The sequence below is a fragment of the Lepidochelys kempii genome, chromosome 5, assembly GCF_965140265.1.
Source record: "Lepidochelys kempii isolate rLepKem1 chromosome 5, rLepKem1.hap2, whole genome shotgun sequence".
Lineage (NCBI taxonomy): Eukaryota > Metazoa > Chordata > Testudines > Cheloniidae > Lepidochelys > Lepidochelys kempii.
Genome location: NC_133260.1, coordinates 18,160,474 through 18,182,659, shown reverse-complemented (window position 1 = coordinate 18,182,659; position 22,186 = coordinate 18,160,474). Strand labels below are relative to the sequence as shown.

General features: G+C 42.1%; 1 protein-coding gene across 1 annotated transcript in view; it reads right to left on the bottom strand.

Annotated features, from left to right (window-relative positions):
• DCC (DCC netrin 1 receptor) overlaps positions 1 to 22,186 on the bottom strand; it is a 958,218-nt gene that overhangs the window by 387,745 nt on the left and 548,287 nt on the right. The gene's annotated exons all lie outside the window — the stretch shown is intronic.

The window sequence follows — 22,186 nt, the reverse complement described above, 5'->3', positions numbered from 1 at the left end:
TGATGTTACCAGAAACCCACAATGAATTTATAGACTTGTAATTCGTAGATACCCATGAGTTATTCTGTATATAAACACACAAACGCAAGGAGTCTGACCTCTACTTGTGAGACTATTCGTTTTCCACCCTAAAACAGAGTTGTTTCCCTCTCCCCCATTTTTCTTTATTGCTGTATTTTTCTAGTCTGCAAAAAACATACATCCACGTCATTAGGTCTATGAATATAACACCAGGCTCATGCTGGGAAGAAGGCAGTTAGGATACCAGGGTTATCCCCATTTATAACTATGCCAGTCAGAAAATGAAGGAAGAAAAAGAAACTGCCTTGCATTCAGTAAAGATAAGCTAAGGGAGTTACTTACCAGCCCTAAGGGTGCAGTATATTTATCAGTTCATGTTTTCCCATAAGCAAACTATGGGATCTGTACTTTTCTCATGCAAAAAAAGGGTCATAATCCAGATTACATTGTTCCGCTTCGGGAGTTTGGACTGGAGTCAGTGAGAGGTTTATGTGGGGACTGAGAGTAGAATATGGCCTGAAGTTTGTAATCCTTCTTCGATACCCTTGTATCTGCTCATCCATTTCCTTCAGCTCAGTGATGATACCTGGAAAGTACAGCGATTGCTTGATATTGTCTGATATGCTTATTTACGTGTTGAGTTTGGTTGTGTGTGTGTGTGTGTGTGTTTTATTTTGTCTAGGGAGTTTCATTTGTAGCTGGTTGTATATCTGAAGAGGTTTATATACGCACACTTTTGGTAATTTATGTATGTCCCAAATTTTAGAGAAGGATTTCTTTTTACTAAAGATGACACTACCCTTAGTAACATATATGGTTTCTTTGGCAGATACATTGTAAAGTAGTAAACTGAGAAAGATTTAGATACTATAATGAAAACCTTTAAGAATAGTTATGTGCATAGAAAGTTATTGATAGGACCCATAAATAAAAGAAAAAATAAAACAAAAGCTAAGAGCATCTGTATTGTTATTTATATTGCAGTAGTTCCCAGGAATAAAAGGTATCCAAACATTTTCAGTTATTATCTTTTCTGTTGAAATCAAAATGTTCATCTGAACTTTTTGTGGGAATGTTTCTCAAGTACAAACTGGAATTTTTGATCTCAGTCTTAGACTCATAGACATTAAGGTCAGAAGGGACCATTATGATCATCCAGTCCGACCTCCTGCACAATGCAGGTCACAGAATCTCACCCACCCACTCCTGCGATAAACCTCTCACCTACGTCTGAGCTATTGAAGTCCTCAAATCATGGTTTAAAAACTTCAAGGTGCAGAGAATCCTTCAGCAAATGACCCGTGCCCTATGCTACAGAGGAAAGCAAAAACTCCCCAGTGCCTCTTCCAATCTGCCCTGGAGGAAAATTCCTTTCCGACCCCAAATATGGTGATCAGCTGAACTCTGAGCATGTGGGCAAGATTCACCAGGCAGGTACCCAGGAAAGAATTCTCTGTAGTAACTCAGATCCCAACCCATCTAACATCCCATCACAGGCCATTGGGCCTATTTACCATGAATAGTTAAAGATCAATTAATTGCCAAAATCATGTTATCCCATCATACCATCTCCTCCATAAACTTATCGAGTTTAATCTTGAAGCCAGATAGGTCTTTTGCCCCCACTGCTTCCCTTGAAAGGCTGTTCCAGAACTTCACTCCTCTGATGGTTACAAATCTTCATCTAATTTCAAGTCTTCAAGTCCTGATGGCCAGTTTATATCCATTTGCTCTTGTGTCCACATTGGTACTGAGCTTAAATAATTCCTCCCCCTCGCCGGTATTTATCCCTCTGATATATTTATAGAGAGCAATCATATCTCCCCTCAACCTTCTTTTGGTTAGGCTAAACAAGCCAAGCTCCTTGAGTCTCCTTTCATAAGACAGGTTTTCCATTCCTCAGATTATCCTAGTAGCCCTTCTCTGCACCTGTTCCAGTTTGAATTCATCCTTCTTAAACGTGGGAGACCAGAACTGCACACAGTATTCCAGATGAGGTCTCACCAGTGCCTTGTATAATGGTACTAACACCTCCTTATCTCTACTGGAAATACCTTGCCTGATGCATCCCAAGACCGCATTAGCTTTTTTCATGGCCATATCACATTGGCGGCTCAGAGGCATCCTGTGGTCAACCAATACTCCAAGGTCCTTCTCTCTCTCATTCATATATGTGCCATAACCACCAAGCTATTCTGTATGTCTTTCTCTCATATATATATATAACACGTCACCTGGGATATAGAACACCAAGGTTTAAGTCCCTGCTCAGAATCAAGACAGACGAGGGACTTGAGCCTGGGTCTATTGAATCATAGAAGATTATGGTTGGAAGAGACCTAACGAGGTCATTTAGTCCAACCCCCTGCTCAAAGCAGGACCAACCCCAACTAAATCATCCCAGCCAGGGCTTTGTCAAGCTGGGCCTTAAAAATCTCTAATGATGGAGATTCTACCTCCTCCCTAGGCAACCCATTCTAGTGTTTCACCACCCTGCTAGTGAAATAGTGTTTCCTAATATCCAACCTAGACCTCCCCCACTGCAACTTGAGACCACTCCTCCTTGTTCTGTCAACTGCCACCACTGTCAACAGCCAAACTCCATCCTCTTTGGAACCCCCCTTCAGGTAGTTAGAGGCTGCTATCAAATCCCCCCTCACTCTTCTCTTCTGCAGACTAAACAAACCCAGTTCCCTCTACCTTTCCTCATAAGTCATGTACTCCAGCCCCCTGATCATTTTTGTTGCCCTCCGCTGGACTCTCTCCAATTTGTTCACAACCTTTTTGTAGTGGGGGGGCACAAACTGGATGTGATACTCCAGATGTGGCCTCACCAGTACAAAATAGAGGGGAATAATCACTTCCCTCGATCTGCTGGCAAGACTCCAACTAATGCAGTCCAATATGCCATTAGACTTCATGGCAACAAGGGCACACTGCTGACTCATATCCAGCTTCTCATCCACTGTAATCCCCAGGTCCTTCATGGGATTCTTCCATCCTAAGTTCAGGACTCTGCATTTGTCCTTGTTCAACTTCATCAGATTTCTTTTGGCCCAATCCTCCAATTTGTCTAGGTCACTCTGGACCCTACCCCTACTCTCCAGCATATCTACCTCTCCCCGCAGGTTAGTGTCATCTGCAATCAGGTTGGTCAGGCATGACTTGCCCTTGGTGAATTCATGTTGATATATCTTTCTCTCTGTTTTTGTACTGAAACATTTCTGAAGGTCCCCACACACACATCAGAAATCCAAATTCCAAAACCTCAATTTTTTTCATAAAATAGAATTGTTGTTTTTAGCCAGCTCTGCCTAGGACCCCTCCAAGCATGCTAGACACTGTAAGAACATATAATTTTTTAAAAAATAGTCTCGTCCAAAAAAACTTAAAATCTAAGTTGTTTTAGCAATCTAAAGAGTTCTTAGGAACAAAGGAAAGACATTTTTATCCTTAGTAACGTAGAGCTGGAAGGGACCTTGCAGTCATCGAGTCCAGCCCCACCCAGTGAGGCAGGACCACGTATATCTAGATCAGTGGTTCTCAACCTGTTTACCATTGTGGGATGCATATGCAGCTCTCTCTGTGTTTTAAACATATATACTAGCTCTATGACCCTGAGAATGTCACACAGGCCACAGCTGAATGCTGATTGAGCCACAATCAGCACATGGGCTGCAGGTTGAGAACAACTGACCAAAACAATCCTTGACAGGTGTTTGTCTAACGTGTTCTTAAAAACCTCCAGTGCAGGGAATTCCACAACCTCCCTTGGAAGCCTATTCCAGCACTTAACTACCCCTGTAGTTGGAAAGCTTTTCCCAATATCTAACCTAAATCTGACTTGCTGCAGATTAAGCCCATTTCTTAATGTCCTACCCTCACTGAACATGGAGAACAATTGATCCCCATCCTCTTTATAACACATCTTAAAATCTTAAAATATTTGAAAATTGTTATCAGGTCCCCCCGCTCAGTCTTCTTTCCTCAATATTAAACATGCCCAGTTTATTTTTTTTCCTCATAGGTTGAGTTTTCTATATCTTTTATCATTTTTGTTGCCCTCCTCTGGACTCTCTCCAGTTTGTCCACATCTTTCTTAAAATGTGGCATCCGCTCCTGGACACAGTACTTCAGCTGAGGCCTTACCAGGGCTGAGCAGAGCACAATAATTAGCTCCCCCACATGGTTTTCAGCAGTATTACTGCCCCGCCAGTTATTTCCCATTTTGTAGCTGTGCATTTGATTTTTCCTTCTTAAGAGTCCTATTTTGCACTTGTCTTTACTGAATTTCATCTTGTTTGATTTCAGACTAATTTTCCAATTTGTCAAGGTCATTTTAAATTCTACTCCTCTTCTCCAAAGTGCTAGCAACCCCTCTCAGGTTGGTGTCATCTGTAAATTTTAAAAGCATACTTTCCACTCCATTATGCAAACCATTAATTAAAAAATATTGAATAGTACCAACCCAGCACAGACCCCTTCAGCACCCTGCTAGATAAGGCTCCCCAGTTTGACAGAGAACCACTGATAACTATTCTTTGAGTATGGTTTTGCACCCACCTTATAGTAATTTAATCTAGACCACATTCTCCTACTTTGTTTATGAAAATGTCCTATGGGATTGTGTCAAAGGTCTTACTAAAATCAAGATATATTATGTCTACTGCTTCCTCCTATCCACTGAGCCTGTAATCTAAGTAAAAAGTTTTTGTTCTTGATGTTGACATTGCAGTTGGCCTTTGCATAGGGTCAAAGAAAGAATGAAATGGAATTTTAGCCCAGATTTATGTGCCAATGTCCCCACTACTAATGCTGTGGGGGACATTCAGCACAGAAATATGGACCCTAATGTGCAGTTCTGTTTATTTGCTAGTACTCTCATTGATGTAAGTGGGGCCAGTTAAATGAATAATGATTTCAGGATCAGCCTGTCATCAACTAACTTTTTAAAAACAAATACCATGGCTTCTCTTGCAGATATCTGGTGTATGTAACATCATATATTAGGACATCTAGGCACCAAAGATAACCGAGATATTTTATAGAGAGAAAAGAATTTTTAAATGGTTAGTTTATATGTTTCTATGCTGAGTGCACCCGGCAGTCTTGCTGGTGGGGTCACTCAAAGAAAAAAGCTGGGTTTAACTCAATTGTAATGTTTCTTTTGCAGTTCACCACTAAATGTGCCACCAAAATTATCACAGGTTGACAGTCTGGTTCTAAGAAAACAGTACTGCGGCATCTTCCAAAGAGTTTCTTGAAAGGACAGTCAAAGATGTGCCTTTCCTGGAGATTCTACACTGGCTTAGAATGTTGGATCTCATGTCTGAATACTGACAAATGGGGCTTCCTCCTTAAGGTACACAGGAGGATGCATTTACTACAGAAAATGTCAGAGAATCTCTGTAATGAGTCTGCAAAGGAGCCTTAGCGACTAATTGAGTGCTTGCCAGCAGGAACAGCTACTTTAGAGAGCTGCGTGTTGGGATGACCTCAATATTTCTAGAAATACCTTCTAAGAAACTATAGCTGACCTTACGACAAAAGGACACATTTTTAACTCAGAGTAATGGCAGCTTTTCCTAATGCAAAGTGTCTTCTCTTTGTATGTTTGAATAAAGAATGTGTTTCTACTGACCCAAAAAAGATAACAGCTGTCACCCACTGCCCAACCTCTGTCAACACTGAGACTGGGAAGACTCTTAAGTGCATGTAGTTAAAAGGTGGGCTTGTCATCTCATATATTCAGATCTTTTAAAAACATTTCCCTTGCATTTTTCAGTGTTAAATTGCAAAACGTGTGATTTTTTTTTAAAAGCTACATGTAAGCCAATGCACCATAGTCTAACTGTGTTAGACTGGGGTAAATTCAGAGTAGCTCCATTAAACCCACTGGAGTTACTCATATTTACAATGGTATAACTTAGGGAAGAATTTGACCCCTTTATTTATTCTCTCCTCTGTTTGTCTTCTTAAAGTCTGAATAACTGCTTTGTATCATCTGTACATAACATCATTTGACAGATCAAATATCCCCAGGTCACGAGAAGCTATATTGGACTAATGCAGTGAAACTAAAACATAGGACAAAGGAAAGCAATAGTAAGGAAATGCAGGGTTTTTAAATTGCTCTGTAGATATCAACTCTCCAAGTGATCATAACTTCAGCTGGGAGCACACATATCTGACTCTGCTTCCGACCCCCGCCACCTGCATCCATCTCTGCTGCTTGCTCCTGACCAGATAGCTCTTATTCAACCCCATCTGCACCATATCTCTTCCATGACTCTTCCACAAGGGTGGACCCTTTCGGCAGCCAGCATTCTACACTGATCTCGTGCAGCAGAATGAGGTGCAGGATCACTTCTGAAATCACTTCAGGATCAGGGTCTGAGTTTATAAAGTGCTTTGGGATGAAAGGTACCATTTAAAAGATCAGGCATCTTTTCTCCTTGGCTCTGTCCTCAAAACAGGCAGGGCTAGGTCACCACAAGATATCCAAATTCAGGGCACCTTGCAAGTAGCCTCCATAGTCAAAGTTCCTATGGATACCTGACTGGAATTTAAAGTAGTCTTTCAGAGAAAGAATACTCCTCTCCAGGTGAGCTCCATTTATGGGAGTAAAATTGGCCTAGTATTTTGTTAAGGTTGCTTTGTTGAAACTGGGCATTAACATGAGACATTTCAAGATAAATACCAGTGAGTACCCGCCCCCCCGCCACATCCTGCTGTATATTGCAGGTACACTTAATACATGAATCATGTTAGTATTCCTGCAAGGAGAAGCCTTATTACTGAAAATGGTGTTAAAATGCAGATATCATTTCATGGGCTAGCAAATTTTTTTCTTTGACAGGTTAACAAACCTTTGTTGATTTCTTTGACAGGGTGATAACCGTTGTGGATAAGGGGGAAGTGGTAGATGTGGTATGTCTTGACTTTAGTAAGGCTTTTGATACAGTCTCTCGTGACCTTCTCATAAACAAACTAGGGAAATACAACCTAGATGGAGCTACTATAAGGTGGGTGTCTAACTGGTTGGAAAACTGTTCCCAGAGAGTAGCTATCAGTGGCTGATAGTCAAGTTGGAAGGGCATATCAAGTGGGATCCCTTAGGGATCAGTTCTGGGTCCAGTTCTATTCATATCTTCATCAGTGATTTAGATAATGGCATAGAGAGGACACTTATAAAGTCTGCGGACAATACGAAGTGGGGAGGGATTGCAAGTGCTTTGGAGGACAGGATTAAAATGCAAAATGATCTGGACAAACTGCATTTGTCCTTATTGAATTTCATCCTATTTACTCAGACCATTTCTTCAAAGTACTCCACTTAGGAAGGAACAAATCAGTTGCACACATACAAAATGGGAAATGACTGCCTAGGAAGCAGGACTGTGGAAAGGGACCTGGGGGTAACATAGTGGATCACAAGCTAAATATGAGTCAACAATGTAACACTGTTGAAAAACAAGCAAACATCATTCTGAGATGTATTTGCAGGAATGTTGTAAGCAAGACACAAGAAGTAATTCTTCCACTTTACTATGCGCTGATTAGGCCTCAACTGTAGTATTGTGTCCAGTTCTGGGCGCCACATTTCAGAAAAAAATATGGACAAATTGGGGAAAGTCCAGAGAAGAGTAACAAAAATTATTAAAGGTCTAGAAAACATGATTTATGAGGGAAGATTGAAAAAATTGTGTTTGTTTAGTCTGGAGAAGAGAAGACTGAAAGGGGACATGATAACAGTTTTCATGTACATAAAAGGTTCCTACAAGGAGGAGGGAGAAAAAATGTTTTCTTAACCTCTGAGGATAGGACAAGAAGCAGTGAGCTTAAATTGTAGCAAGGGCAGTTTAGGCTGGACATTAGGAAAAATGTCTTAACTGTCAGGGAGGTTAAGCGCTGGAATAAATTGCCTAGGGAGGGTGTGGAACCTCTGTCATTGGAGATTTTTAAGAGCAGGTTGGACAAACACCTGTCAGGGATGCTCTACATCGGGGTAGTCAATTATTTTTTGTCAAGATCCTCATTTCTGGATCAAGGTATAATCAAGGTCAAGGCTCTGAAGAAAATAATAAAAAATACTAACAATAATGATAATAAGTAAATAAAAACATTTTGGGGTCTGTTTAAAAGCATCTGGTGGTCTGGATTTGGCCCACATCTGCCTATTGACTACCCCTGGTCTACATATCCAAACCGAGACAGTAAGTTCTCAATATATCTGCCATCAGACCAGCCTTGGAAACAATAGTGTCTTAAGAAAAATAATACTGATATTCTACATAAAGCCTTGCAGTTCAACCAAGTAAAGATACTTCTTGTCTTGTTTGATGCTTTTTGATTATTTTCATGCTTCTATAGTTTTCAACATAAAGGTCAGTTAGTGCAGAAATTCACAACAGCAGATCTTCACGGCTATGAAGAGGAACAGACTAGAGCCATCAGAAATGAAAATGAAATATCACTGTAGTTACACATGAAAGGTAGCTGTAGAGGATTTGGAAATATGCCAAGTGGTTAGAGCAGGCATGGGTGGTCAGGGCATTTTGAGCTTGATCCTCAATTGTAGCTGAGACATCCTCAGTGCAAGTGGGGAGGTGCAAGTGGGTGCAAAGGTTATTTTTAACCAATTGAAGTCTCCAGTTCTGGAGTCAACCAATGGTCTAGCATAACATAGAACAGCCTCGGAATTTCTCTCTGTTACACCCAAATTTTCATGATCCCAAGGGGTCTTTCCAGCAGCCAGGGTCCACCAAAGCACAGCTATGCTCAGTCAACTCATTTTTTCCCTGTGAATGCTTCCTACATTGCTACAGTTCAGGGTGGTGTGGACTCAGCTATGTCCCAGCTAGTGGAACTCCACAGCCTGGCAAATCTATCAGAGAGATAAGAGGATAGGACAAGAAATTATCATCATTTACCCCTTATTTCCTATGAAAAAAGAGTCAAATTGAATGTCACATTGACCAGTTGAGAAGCTGCCAACCTTTGCTACTGTCTTCATTATATATTGATGCAAAAATCATTTTATAGAAGGGATTATTTTCATTGTCTCCATTTTAAAATAAAAAAAAAAATACCCCTATTAATAGAAGTGCCAGGACCACACGTCAGCATTGAGGGAATATGCAGGGATCATGCCTAGCCTAGCCTAGCCGTAAAGCTCTGCAAGGGTGACCAATACTATACTAGACTTGAGAATATTTTGTTAATTAAGTCTAGACTCTGGACTGTGTGTTATGGTTTTGTTTTATACATAACCATTTGTTTCCAATATTTCTAGTTGCTGCTACTTGAATCTCTATGCTTTGTTAAATAAATTTGTACTTGATTTCACTATAAACAAATCTAAGTGTGGTGTATTAAGCAGAATAGTGAGCCAAGGTGAACCTGGTACTCTGGGGTATACTGTTTCTTTGGAAGCAATGAATCTTACTCTTCCCAGGGTACGCAGGATTGTGAGGCACATTGCTACCACATGCTGTTAGCATGAGGAAACCTTGTCTGGGCCTGCCACAGGTCAGGTCCCCAACTCCTCTGGCTGTGGACAACACAAGCTTTCCCCTCTAGGCCTCGCTGGCCATGCTTTCTCTCTACAGGTTAGTGATTGCCAAACTGTAACCCTTGAGCCCTCTGAGTGTCTCCCTGGAGCATCCAACCCCTGGTCCACTGAACACTCACAGTATTCACCAACCTGCTGCTTCCAAAGAAGCTGTACACCGTGGCGTACCAATTTCTCCTCAGATCACTGCTCCATTCAGCTCACAGCATTTAAATTTTACACTCTTTAATATTATATGCAAGATCCTTGTATCACACATGCGAAATTTCTAACATCAGCATTTCAGTCCCCTAGCCTCTGTTTGTCAGAGGGTGGAGATGGTGGCAGGAGAGAGATCACTAGATCATTACCTGTTAGGTTCACTCCCTCTGGGGCACCTGGCATTGGCCACTGTCGGTAGACAGGATACTGGGCTGGATGGACCTTTGGTCTGACCCAGTATGGCCATTCTTATGTTCTTATATTATGCTGTTAGGTTATGACTGTACACATTCTGCTCTTACAGAAAAGACCAATAGAATTAAATAAGTACGAAATCAGTTGAATAGGGATGAAACTAATAGGGATCTACACACTTTTAATAGGATATACAGAGATTACTTTAAAAACCCATAGAATATCCTTTCTGTAGATTTTATGAGCCATTGTATAGAATTCTTCAGCACAAACAGAAAAGGAGGACTTGTAGCACCTCAGAGACTAACAAATTTATTTGCGCATAAGCTTTCGTGAGCTACAGCTCACTTCATCGGATGCATGCAGTGGAAAATACAGTGGGGAGATTTTATATACACAGAGAACATGAAACAATGGGTGTTACCATACACACTGTAACGAGAGTGATCAGGTAAGGTGAGCTATTACCAGCACAAATGTAATTTTCTGTTAAATTTTAATAGAATGTGTTTTAAATCCTATGGAAAATGTATCCTTTTCTATAAGGACTTATAGAACCAATCATAAATGAATTATAAGAGCATTCTCTTCTAATAATCCAAAATATTGTAATGCCATTTTAAGCAATAACATTCTGGATCGTTATTACAGAATAAAGGTGTAAGTTTTGTTGTAATATGGAGAAGCATGCATGAGGGATTTTGCCCCTATATTCTAGGCATACAAACAGTTAAATCTCACAATACGTTACAAAAAATACTGCTTGTCCTAAGTACAGACTTCAATATGATTCTTGAATGAAGATGCCTGTTTGAAGACCACAGCAGCAGGATGTTAATAAATGTTCTCTCCATGTAATCTACTCCTAATAGGGAAAATAGGGAGAGAAATCAAAGGTCACAGTTATCCGTCACTTCATAACAGCCTGAAGATTTTATTTTAGTGCAGCCTTTATGACTTACAGTACAGACATCAGTTATTGACCATACACCATCTGCACTGTGGATAAATGTGCCTTATTTTTTCACTGTGCACTTTATACCTAACAGTGGGCAAATTTTTGCCCTTGGATGCGTGAACATGATTCCCATTGAGCTCAATAACAGCTGAGCATGTCTCAGACACCAATATGCTTGGAAGCTTCTAAGGACTGGGATTTAGCTAAATTGTGACTAGAAGATGTAATAGGAAAGAAAGATTTAACTCATAAGAAAAATTATAAGAACAGTGGAATTTTCCCAGGCTATTTTATTTTTTCATATCTTGTCTCTGTACCTGAGGATGGCCAATGACTACAAAAAGGAAGACAGACCAAAAGGGACATGAATTTTATATTAATAGAGAATAGCTCAGATATTCACTCCACAAGAGCACTGCAGCCATGGCCTTTCATGTCTTTTAAAGAAAATTTTCAAGCCTTTTCTAAGAGGACTGAAAATAAACACCTACCTCAGGCCCTTACCCCTCCTCTATGCAAGCATAAGCATCCTGGTCCCTGTGTTTTGTCAAAGCTCAAGGAGGAATATTTTTGTGGGATTCTCTTGTTAAGACACATGCACACACTCTGCAACACTTTACACTCATTGCAATAGCACTTTTCACCCAAGTATATCAAAGCTCTTTGCAGATGTTGAAAGTCACCAAGTAGTTTGCAGACGGGTGAACTAATACAGAGAGAGAGAGTGTGTGTAGAGGACTTTCTCAAGGTTGTTCTACGAATCTTGTGCTATGTATCAGTGACAATTATAAAACAGCATAATTAATCTGCATCCCTGTGTGGCAGTCTACACTTTTAAGAACGCTGCCCCTTCCTTACTGGGCATCTGTAGCCAAAGCCGTAAGTTTTTTTTGGTGGAGGAGAAGGGGTTATGAAAATCCTTTTCTGGACTGTCTGCCCCAGAATGTTCACTGTAAAACCAAGTTGTCACTGTGTCTATTACACAGAGCTGCTTGTATTTCACTTACATAATCTCAGACTCTTTTTTCTTTTAAATTGAGGTTCATGGGCAGGTAATCACTGGGTTGAGAGTCCTCCCAAGTCACAGACTCTTATTATAACCATTAGTTCCCAGCAGAGAAAGAAAGTGACCTAGGGACTCTCCTCTCTAGTCAGCTCAATAATTGAGCCAGATCTACAATGTTCTGCTCTCCCCAATACTCTGCACCAAGAGAAGAATATCAGCTGGTATTCTCATTTAATCAGAAATTAAAGAGGCTACAATCAGATGAAAATACTGGACATGTTGGGGGAGGAATAAGAGAGAGAATTTTCCTAACTGCCTCTCTCACAGTAATGTGTGTTTTTAATCTGTTGCTGTCTCTGTAGCAAGCTTTGGTCATCAAAGGGCTTTGTTTGTTTATTATTTTACTTATTTTACAACTAGCACCATCACCAGGCTGCTTCTTGGGATGCAAGTCTCGCACCTGGGAAATGTTCCTATCTCTTGTGATACTGAACGTTTTGCAGAGTAACAGCTGCAATAGAAATTACAGCAGCGTGTCCCTCTAACTCAGGATTTGGTTGATATTACAGAATGTGGCTGAACAGCCTGTGGGAGCAGAAGACAACAGGGTAGCTGTGGATATTAACTTTTTCTTTTTTAAAAAAAACTTTTTTCATTACATCTGAGAGCTATGCAGCCTGTAGCAACAGGTTGTGGGGAGATGAGAGTCCAGTGACATATAAAACACACAAGAAAGAAGGTAGTGTGACAAATTGTAATGATAAGGCTGTGTAGGTAGCTTGCAATGTAGTGAAATGAAATTTATTGCCAGTGCTATGTTCTGCTCTAAGTGATAGGGCTCTATACGGGCCTATTGTGCACACAGACCTTTATGATTCCATAATTAAGGAGTGGGAACAAGGAGTCCGGTGGCACCTTAAGGACTAACACTTTATTTGGGCATAAGCTTTTGTGAGTAAAAAAACCCCACTTCTTTTTTTTATCTGGTTTTTTATCCACGAAAGCTTACGCCCAAATAAATCTGTTAGGCCTGGTCTACACTATGGGGAAGGGATCGACCTAAGATACGCAACTTCACCTACAAGACTAGCGCAGCTGAAGTCGACGTATCTTAGGTCGACTTACCTCATGTCCTCACGGAGCGGGGTCGATTGCCGCCACTCCCCCGTCGACTCCGCTTCCGCCTCTCGCCATGGTGGAGTACAGGAGTTGACAGCAGAGCGATCAGGGATCGATCGATCACTACCCGCCAATCCAGCGGGTAGTGTAGGCGTACCCTTAGTCTTTAAGGTGCCACTGGACTCCTGGTTGTTTTTGTGGATACAGACTAACACGGCTACCCTCTGATACTTAAGGAGTGGGAGTTGTTTTCAATTTCAATCACAGAAGATGTCTTAAGAAAAATAATAGACTCTAGACCCTACCTTAGCTGATTCAGGATTGTTTCTTCTACTACACATACTAATAAACTAATGGGAGCTGAAGGAACACAGCCCCACACAGGACCGGGCTATGGGCAACGTGCCCAAGAAGGTGACATGACCAATATTACATAGGAGGTCAGGAATAGACTCCAGATCTTCTAACTCCCATTCCTTTGCTGTAACCACAAAACCAATGCTTTGTCCAATCTGCTTTTAAAATGTCCAAACAAGGAGGTATCCGCTATCTTCTCTCTTGAGTCTATTGCACAGAGTAACCAACCAAGAAGCTTTTTTTCCTGGTAGGCACCCTGTAGTTTCCCTTTCCTAATTTCATTATGTTAACCCCATGCCACTGGGTGTACCTATTCTAGCATGTCCTGCTGGCCAAGTGTGGCATTGTAGGTCCTCCCTGCCTCAGTTTACTTTAATGTCATCAATAAGTTTAACAAAGCTTTATATAGGAAACAATGCCCCTTCTGAGGGGTCCAGTTGATTTATCAAAGACCCAATGAAAATATAAGAAGGGCTTCACCCTGGGATCTTAGCTAGGAAATAGAATAATTCAGTTTCTCCATCCCCACCTGGGTCCACCACTCCCCTGCAGTAGGGTTCTCTCAGCTCGGGTCCCTTTCCTGGAATCAGGTCTCTTGCTACAACATGGGAAGAACCCTTCCACAGATCCAGGGGGTCTACAGAGATGTGTCAACTGTCGCACCTGTCTGGGGCAGCAAATAGTTGCTGCCAGCCTGGGCTTCCTGCTACTATTTGGGAGTTCCCTCTGCCTCAGAGCAAACATTCCAGGTTCTGGTGAGCACTCCTGCTCAGCTCTCCTGGGAACTTTAAGGCTAGAAGTGACCATCGTCTAGTCTTACCTCCTGGACATCACAAGCCACAGAGCTCCTCCCCTCAAGAGCTTTCTGTCTCTAGCATCCACCTCAGCTGAGACTTTATCAGGCTTATTAACTAATTAGCGAACAATCAGACACTCTGATTGGGGTATACAAAACCTACACTGGAGAAGAAGGGGTTCAGGAGCAGATCTGGGCCCAGGGGGCCCTGCCCCACTGCACCTACAAAGCCTGCATACACTGGAAGTGGAGCTTAAAAAGAGAAGCAGAGCAGCTCAGAAGCAAACACCTAATGGGAGGGAACATCCATGGAGCTCTGGCTGCCTAAAGTTTGGAGATACTGACCTGAACAACCTTGCAAAGGAGGTACTGGTGACTTGTGAAGGTCAGGAACTTTAATGTTGTGTTCAGTTCTTTATTTTTCCCTGCAGGAAGCGGGGATCCTGGTAGGAAGTCATCCAGGGAGGCAACTACATAGCATACCCCAAGATGCAAGTCTTAGCTGGCTACCATTGGGCCCTGGATTGGAGCCTGGTGGAGAGGGTGGACCAGACTCTCCTATCACCCTCTAAGGAGGGGACATTGACAGAAGTCCATCTCTTAGCAGGGAAGCTACCTGGAGTCCAGATTCTGAAGGTGCAAGGGTCCAGATGTTAAAACCCCAACCCAACGAGAGAAGCCCTGAAGTCCTTACTGACTACTGTAGATTTCTGCATCATCGGACTCTTCATGTGTACCCCAAAAGAAGTGCCCTTAAACTTGTGACTGGGATTCTGGCCTGAGTTACTGAAAGGACAGACCCCCAAACACCAGATCTATGGTGAGAAAGGCGAATGCCCAGGAGGAAGACAACCTGTCACACCCCCTGCCATATCTACAGGTGTAATTACTTCCAAATAGGTCTGAGTTGGTCCGCTCTCCCTTGCAGGAGCCTGTCACAGGTAGGCTGGGCCCTGACTTTCCTTAAACGTGCAGCCCCCATGACCCTCCAGTTATGCTATGATCTCTTTTGGGAGATCAAAGTTCCCATTTAATTTGGGCACCAGAATACTTGCAAATATATGCATTAAGGCTGATGAATGGTTGGTGGGGTGTGTAGAGAACAGGTGTGTAGAGCAAACACAAACCAGGAATCCAGTCAAAGCAGCACCATTTGCATTTGCCAAGGCAACTCTGAACATTGCAAGCCAAGTTTGTTTTCTGCCATGCTGAGGTATGGTGACAGTCTGTCAGAGTGCAAGAGCAGGCCAGAGGGACAGTGCTAAAAAAGTTATCATGTACTATTTATATGGCCCAAATCATCATAGTATCTCAGTGCCTAGATGGGCAGAAAAGGAGGAGTTGGATCAATTAAAGAGGCACTATATGTAATATTTACTATATCTAACACTTGTGTTTATGCTGTCTATGCTGTTTTACATGGGCAAAATTCTGATACTGTTTATTCATGCTAAATACATGAGTAAATAATATTCAAACCAACAGGACTATTCATGGAGGGAGGTACTACCGAGCTTGAATAAGGGTGGTTGAAATCTGTCCCACAGAAAGTAAAGTGATGGTCTCTGCCCGACAAATCTTACAATCTAAGATGAGCAGGTCAGAGACAGAACGCAGGACAAATAATCAGTGAGGGAGGAGTTAATGGAAAAGTAACAATATTTTGTCCCTTCCCCATTATTTACAAAGCTTGGGGGAGTCATGAGGCAGTCCTGACTTCTGAGTCATTAACAATGAGTCTAGACAAAGCACTGGAAAATAATACACTGTAGGGAAGAATATAATATAGTCTTTTCCAGCTCTAATTTCTCTGTCTCCCTGTTTCTATACCAGCACATGTCTCCTTTCAAAATGAATTAAACTTGGTTAGGTGTAGACTGATTTCAGTTGTGCCCAGTCAGCAATCAACCTCTTGCCTAACAAAAACCATCTAAAAACTGCAATTGGGTTAAAAAACATGTACTATGCTGGTAACTTGTGAAGTAGGGTTTCTTTTCTTCAATTCCACTAGCTTGGCCAAGATACAATATGAATAAAATTATGCAAAATGTTAAAAACACTTTCAATGGAGTAAAGGTTGTTGGAGGGAGGGAGGGGGAGTTTCTTCCCTGTTCTGCCATTCGATGCTCTGGGGACACAATAACCTTTGTTCTCAGCATTAAAAGTTAAATGCAGATAGATGAGAGGGAGTTAAACAGGCCCCCCCTCAGCTATGGACAGTCCATTACAATACTACCCTTATGCTTTGGGTGAGGCAGTTGTATTTTGATCCGATAGAAAGGAATCAACAAATTCTAATTTGATTAGCAAGGAAGAATGCCAAATAATGTTTAAGTAATCCAAGATTATTGGGAATAAAAGTGTTTCAGTTTTACATGTGGTGTTCAGTGAAGCATAATTTGACAACTATTGTTTCAACAACAGCCAGGTCATTTACTTCAGAAAACTATGTGAAGCCTTTTGTTCAGGAAATGGGCTGTCACACTTTACAGTACCAAGGGGGAAGAGGGACTAAATTGTGACCCCTCCAAGTAACAGAGTGCCTGGTCTGTTCCTGGGGAGGTGCAACTACACACTGCCTCTTATTGTGGCGTTACAATCGAGACCTAAATTACTTGCCCGAGCAAAGGTATCAAGTTAATAAAATGGCAGAGAATAGGAAGAAAGTCCTAAGTCCCTGTCTTGTTTCCTCTCTCAGAATAATAAGTGGTATTAAGATGCATATTTAGAGTATGTATTTTAAAAAAAATACTGCCATAAATCACAAAAGAAAGGTCAGATCAATACATGTCTGCTAAAACAGGAACTGAATAAAATATCATTGTTTTTTGCCAATATGTTATTTGTGGCCAAATGAAATATCATACTTTTTAGGAGCGAAGTCACACACAATGGTTCGGAAACAGTTTCCAATTATTCTAGTTCCACTGTGCATTTTCTGTTTATTGCCATCTTTTGTGTAAAAGTGAAAGCAATTCCACAAAAATTTGAAACTACATTGTGGTATCACTACTTTCCTATCAGTTACCTAAGCTACTCGTCCTTTTGTAGGCAACCTTAGGTACTGTAGAGCTCATAGTTAAATATACATATAAGAGATAATAATACATTCGGTCATATAGCTTGAATATCTTTCTATCATACTGTAGCATCTCTACACTGACTGGAAATATGACCACATGCTGTTCTTAGATACAAAATACTTTAAGCCTGTTATTAGAGACAATGTGGGTGAGCTAACATCTTTTAATGAAAGTAACGAATTTAAGTTACACTCTCGAATGAGCTCACACAGGAAAATGATAAAAGACAAAAACACCCTATCACCTGTGTGTGATTGCATTGTGAAAAGTGTTCACTCTATCTGACTCAGGGCTGTCCTTACCAGGAAATTTGGGGCGTCACATTTCCTGGTGCCCTGCGCAGCTGCATGCTGCTCCAGCCCCTGCCCCGCCTCTTCCTGCCCCAGCCCTGCCCCACTCCACCCCAGCCCCAAAGCCCCCACCCCTACTCTGCCCCCACCCTCATCCTGCCCCTTCCCCGCCCCTAAGGACTGCAGCAGAGCCAGGCCTGCACTCACCATGGGAAGTGCAGGAACCCGGCCCCAGCTGCGCTGCCGGTGAGTGCCGGGGATGGTTCCCCCCAGTCCTCCAAGGCAGTCCCACCCCCCACCAAGGGCCCCACACACACCTCCCCCCGCGCGGGGGCTGCATAGGGCCCCGGAATAGCTAGGGACGGCCCTGATCTGACCGATCAGTCCTCATCCTCAAAAGAAACCTGCACAACACTTTCAAAAGATGAGCCTGGGAACTTAAATTCATTACTCTGCTAGACACTAAAAATCATGAACTGAACAGAGACAAAAAGAAAAGGAGGACTTGTGGCACCTTAGAGACTAACCAATTTATTTGAGCATAAGCTTTCATGAGCTACAGCTCACTTCATCGGATGCACTGGTGCCTCAAGTAGATGTCCAGTACCTATCTCATGCCTAAGCATCAGGTAAAGAAAGGCAGAGCAATACTTATCTCATCTGCAGGGCCTGATCCTGTAGGCATACTCAGAGCCCATCTAACTCCACACAAAATGGCAGGGCAGGAGACCTCCTTCGTAAACTTTATCCCAGTTCTTAGGGTACTCTTATAGGATGTGAAAGACCTTGGTTCAATTTCAACTTCTGCCTATGCAGAAGAGGGATTTGAACAAGGGTTCTCCACTTATCAGGTGACTGCTCTAACCACAGGACTATGGGATATTCTGATGTGGGTTCCTCTTAATCTTTCATGCTGAAGCCATTCTACTTTATATTAAATGGGCCAGGGAAAGAATGAGAATTACTCACCCTAACCACTGGACCGTAACTTACATGAAAAGTGGGACCCCTAATCAAATCCCTTCCCCACAAGAAGAAAACTAAACTGGTGTCTCCCACCCAGGGGTGAAAGTAACTTAAAGGACTTACCAATACTCCAGAGTCCTGAGTGGAGGGGTGGCCTCGACCGGAAGAGGCGTGGCCTTTAAATACCCGGGCCCTTTAAATCAAGATTTAAAGGTCCCAGGGCTCTGGCTGCGGCTGGGAGCCGCCAAGCCTTTAAATCACCCCCAGAGCTACCAGCTGCAGAGTCAGCTTGGAGCCCCAGGGCTCAGGTGCAATCTAAAGGGCCCCAGGCTCTGGCCACCGCTACCGCAGCAGAGCTCCGGGCCCTTTAAATCTCTGCTGGAGCCCTGCCGCCGCTACCCTGGGGCTCCGGCAGCGGGGCTCGGGGGGTGCGTTAAAGGGCCCAGGGCTCCAGCTGCTGCAGGGAGCCCCAGGGGCTCTGGCAGCGGGGCTCGGGGGGTGCTTTAAAGGGCCCGGGGCTCCCTGCAGCAGCCGGACCCCCTGGCCCATTAAATCACCGCCAGAGCCCTGCTGCCGCTACCCCAGGGGCTCCAGCAGCGGGGCTCGGACAGTACTTTAAGGGGCCCGGTGCTCCGGCCACTGTGGGGAGCCCGGGGCCCTTTAAAGCGCCAGTCTGGGGAAGCCGGTCCGGTCCAGCACGGCACACCGGCTCTTGCCAGTATGCTATACCGGACCGGACTGGCTTACTTCCACCTCTGCTCCCACCTCCGAGGTGAGTACCTTAACACTGGGATAAATGTTATAAGGGAGGTGGCTTTCTCCTCCTCAGATTAGAATCATAGAAATGTAGGACTGGAAGGGATCTCAGCACATTATCTAAAAAATTACTGCAGGTAATAAGTAAGTAAGTACTTACTTCAGGTAGTAAGTAAATAAGTAAGTAAGTACTTCAGGCAGGTAGGAAGAATATAAACAAAGAAAACAAAGAAAGTTACTGGTTGCCGGTGGATGGGGAGAGGAAGACAGTATCCTATAAGTAGTTCAGGGTTTGCAGTACAGTTTGATACATCCTTTAAAATGTCCAACTCCACTAGACCAGCCAATTTTTTTGTTTTGTTTACTTGATTGCTTCACCTACCTGCTTATCCTATTGGGATCCAGAAAGTGGGTCATGGGCAGATATTTGAAGTATTGCACCTAACTGCACTTGGCAGAAACCCGAGGCTTCACTCTTTTTACGTGTTAGCCTTGTGCCTGCTAGGAAAATGAACAGTTACTGAAAATGGTTCTTAGCACTGGTTCCCAGAAAAAAGGAATTGAAAAATGATGTACATGCTAGTGAAGACCTGACAAAACTATTTTAACACCATTTCAGAAAGCATTACTAAGATTTGGTAGATGCAAGCTTTAGAAAATTCTCAATTTCCTAGTGTAGACAAGCTTATTGAGATTGGATTGAGGAAATTCTCAATCCAGTACTGTGCAATGGTAATGTAATCTCTTTTGCCTGATCTACCTTAGCACTTAATCAGTTTTCAATATAAGTTCAGAGAAATCAATGCTGAAACACATTTTCAGCAAAAGTTCATTTTTCTGGGTTCAGAAAGGGCCTTCTGGCAACACTCAGAGTATCTCATGACAAAAAGTATTTCTGAATTTGTATCTTCTCAACTCTATAGTAATAAGTGATGGACCTTTCACATTTGGTAGCAAATCTTGTGGCCCTCACTTAGGTCCTCACTGCAGAGTTAGATGATCAAGAAACAAGAAGTTGGCACCAAAAAATCTTTACCTTTTGTTATTTTACCACAGGAATCCGCCTCTAGTTCTGTCTTCATCTCTCTCTCTCTTTTTTTAAGCTTTAGTTTTCTCTCTTTTGATTAAGGTACAGAGCTCTTTTGAAAGGAGAAATATACAATGAAAAAATAACTTGAAAGGGAAAAAACCTGGGGGGAGGAGCAGAGTCATGAGAAACCTTTCACTGAAAATTAAAAACTGATGAAAGTAAAAGAAAAATGTCTCACGTTACACAAAGCCTATCAGAGGGAATTTGTTTTTTATATATTCAGTGCTAACTCCATATTATAAAAAGAATGGATGAATAAGTTGGGATAAAACACAAGCTGATATGATATGTACTGACAGCCAAAACTCAAGCTGAACTTCTCTGGTGGTTTGAAAAAGTTCGGGGAACATTTTTTTAATCTTTTTTTATTATATTTTTGTGTCCTTCCTGATGAAAGTTAGGACCAAGCCATACTTGTGCTAATTTTAGGTGAACTGAAATCAGGAAAAATATCAAAAATCTTGCAAGAAATCCTGTTCTCACTAAATTTCCAATCCAGCAGCTTCTGGCCTGCTTCCACTGAAGTCAATATAAGCATTTCCTCCTCAGTGGAAGCAGGATTCTGCCAATCTGACAAATCTATATATTTCAGATGGTTCATTACATTTTGGAGTTTATTCAAACCAAGCAGAGCCCCTAAATTAGAGATATGTTTGAGCCACAAAATTTGAATCTCCCCCAAAATTGGCAGATGTTTTCAGCCAAGGAATTAACTTCTAATTCCAAACTTTCAAGGGAAGCCCGCTGTTATTTAGCTATCAAAATGACATTTATTATTGTATAGACCAGTGGTTCTTAATCTTTCCAGACTACTGTATTCCTTTGAGAAGCCTGATTTGTCTTTGTGTACCCCCAAGTTTCATATCACTTTAAAACTACTTGCTTACAAAATCAGACAAACTTACAAAACTGGCACAGCACACTATTACTGAAAAATTGCTTACTTTCACCATATAATTATCAAATAAATCAACTGGAATATAAATATTATACTTACATTTCAGTGTGTAGAGCAGTATAAACAAGAGTTTGTACTGACTACACTAGTGCTTTTTATGTACCCTGCTGTAAAACTAGGCAAATATCTAGATCAGTTGAGGTGTTGTCGTCGTCCCCCACCCCCAGAAGACCTCCGCATACCCCTGGCTGAGAACCACTGGTTTCGACCCCAGTCAGTTAACATTCTGTCCCAGCAGCACCTTGTTTTTGTTTCAGTATACATTAGTTTTACTCTTCAAAAGGGCCTCTGAACCACATAATCCCACACTGGGACTGCACAGAGCTGCTCTCAACAGAGCAAGATGTTCTGAGGTGCCTCTGAACACCCTGCACCCCACAATCTGGATCTCCATCCTAGCTTCACTCAGTCCATGACAGAGTGTGGTGATGGAGGCGGAAAAAGGATGAGGCAACTTGTTGTAACTTGTTTTATTAACACATATAAACCAATCCTGGAATATCGGTGTGTGCAGGCAAATAGTGTGCAGGCAATCTTCATACCTGCAGAACTCTCAGCCCTTTCACCCCAACACTCATGCCCAGTTCCAAAGGATCAGTTCTGGCTCAGTTAATTGACTCTAGGTAGAGAAATTAAGGCAGTGAGAAAACACCCTCCTTATTTGCCTCAGCTCCCACAAAAACTGCAACAAAACACACTTTCAAATCTAAAACTTGCTCACATATTAAGACAAAGACTATGTCTAACAGCAGCATCTAGTGACCCCAGCCATAATATTCCTTCCATCTATGCACACTGAAGTCCACTGAACATCAG